The 2,500-nt window shown below is 37.3% G+C and overlaps 1 protein-coding gene across 2 annotated transcripts in view; it reads right to left on the bottom strand.

The window, feature by feature from the left end:
• LOC135114812 (ADP-ribosylation factor-like protein 4C) overlaps nt 1-2,500 on the bottom strand; it is a 37,676-nt gene that overhangs the window by 8,344 nt on the left and 26,832 nt on the right. The window lies entirely within an intron of this gene.

The following is a 2,500-nucleotide window of genomic DNA, read 5'->3' as shown; positions in this document are numbered from 1 at the left end:
TAGGTGATAAAAGTACAAGCCCTAATTGAGTCAAGGTTTCAAGGCTCCCCCAGTGTAGCTTTCAGGTGCTGTGGCTTACGTGCGTCGTGAAGTCTATGGGAGGTACCGATGTTCGCTTTCCGTCTTAACCCTTTCACTAGATACCAAACAATTACCACCACCAGAAGGAATGCATGAAATCTTTATAAGCATCTACAAAAGGTGATTAAAAAGAATGGAGTTTTACAGTTTCTACCCAGTTTAGAGATTGGAGGTGGCAGTAGAACAAGTGAAAGATGTCTGAGATTAGCAGTAAAGGCGTACCATATAGCAGTCAAAGGTTTAATAGAAATGTCCTTGACTGTACATTCTTTGGGACTGCCACGTGTAGCTATCAGATGATAAAGTATGAATGAATGAAACGTATGTAAAGTAATAATGTTCTTTTTTCAATGGATCACAGTTATAGAGGTTCCAATAATAATAAAGAGATCATAAGATAAAACAAGGAATTTAATACCACCAGATCACGATTATAAAGCTTCTGGGTGACGCTGCCAAGGTGCTGAGGATCACCTGAAGCACAGGGATGAGGTAAACCCAGATAAAGCCAAGGACACGCGGAGCTGAGGCGTAATGAGGCAACACATACATGAAAGACGCAGAATGATACTTACACAGCCCAGCACGGTGAATAACACCACGAATGAATGACTTATAATGTAAAGTGTCAATTATGAGAATGAATAACAGGATGTGTGATAAATTAAAAGAGCGAAGTTTGCACCAATATGACCGTGAATAAAATGCATAATTATAAGATACTGGTCTACACTAGTTACAGGTAAAAATATATATATAGTAAATTGTGTTATAAAATGTGCTAGTGTTTAGTGCAGTTGGGTTTCTGCTTCTGTACTGTTGGTAATGAATGAGGAATGTCTGGTTTGTTCTTCTGTACTGTGTTGTTGCTCCGCGCTCTAAGAATCACGTTGAAGTAAATGAAAAGCAAATAATAAAACAAATAAATAAATAAATAATAATAATAATAAATGAAAATTAATCAAATTTGGCAAATAATAATGAAAAAAAGCGAACTGAGATTAGACAACAGAGGAAAAATTGAAGGGAAATGAAACACAACAGTAGTGCAGGATATGAAACTGGAATAAGAATAGAAAATATAATGGGAAATTATAACGATTTTCCTCCTCAATGATTAAAAAAACAAAAAAAAACAAACACGATAATTTGCTCCCGATGTTCATTGTTCCGTGGTTCTGCGGGTGAAGTGTTCAAGTGTTTTCATGTGCGACTCAAATGAAGTGATAATGAATGTAATGATGCCAAGGACAGTAAGAACGAAAGAAAAAAAGTTGAAAGTTATGCCCGGAACCTGTACTGGAAGTGGCAGTGGTATTTTGAGCTACTCGTGTATGCTAAAGTGAACAATGGTGCCAGAACTAAAAAAAAAAAAAAAAAAAAAAAAAAAAAAAAAGAAGAAGAAGGAAGAAAATTAAACGGGGAATCTACAGGAAGTAAAATGAATAGTAGTGATAACTATAAAGGGTAAAAGAAAAATGCCATAAGCCATAAAAAATATATAAAAAAAAAGAAAAATATTGCTAATGACTATAACGAAAAAGAATTTGAACACTATTGCAAAGAACTGTAAATAAACGAGTAAAAAAGTTTAAAATTACATAAAAAAAACGAGGAAAAGCTTAAAAGGAAATGAAAACTCATAAACATCAATACTACGAACTGAGGGAAAGAAAACCTAAATGATGACAAAAAAAAAAACAACGAAATCATGAGAAATCGTAAAAGGAAAGGAGAGAGAGAGAGAGAGAGAGAGAGAGAGAGAGAGAGAGAGAGAGAGAGAGAGAGAGAGAGAGAGAGAGAGAGAGAGAGAGAGAGAGAGAGAGTTAACACAAAAAAACTCCCATTATGTGTATGGAGCTTCAAATACAAAGCAAAATCGTATCATTCCCAGACTGTCGCACATGACTATTCAGAAAACAGATGTAAAAACCCTTCCATTGAGACGAGACACGAAGAATGAACACAGCCACTCGCTCTCACCCTCAGGACATCCCGTGACCTTTCCAAAACAAGATGCTGCGAGTAAACAGATGAGACAAACAAGAATAATCTACTGCCATAATCTTACAACTTCCTCTGACCTTTACGATCCTTTCCAAGCACGCCACCACCAGCAACCACCGCCACCGCCACCACCACCAGAGCCAGGCCACACCTACCCCGCCTCGCCAGGTTACGAAAGATGAGGTAACGCAGCTCGCCCTCCCAAAGCTCGCCACAATAACAATGCCCAGCCACCGGATACTTGATACACACACCTAATCGTACACATACACACGCACGCACACACGGCCGCCAAAGATCGCAGGAAATATATGAATGGAATATGATAAAATGCAAGTAAGGAGTTGGTAGGTAAATAAATTAAATGAAGTAAAATGTAAAAGAAAACTAGTGAACAGTGATGCTAAAAATA

The sequence above is a fragment of the Scylla paramamosain genome, chromosome 28, assembly GCF_035594125.1.
Source record: "Scylla paramamosain isolate STU-SP2022 chromosome 28, ASM3559412v1, whole genome shotgun sequence".
Classification (NCBI taxonomy): Eukaryota; Metazoa; Arthropoda; class Malacostraca; order Decapoda; family Portunidae; genus Scylla; species Scylla paramamosain.
Note: the sequence above shows the minus strand (reverse complement) of the source record. Positions and strands in the feature narration are given on the sequence as shown.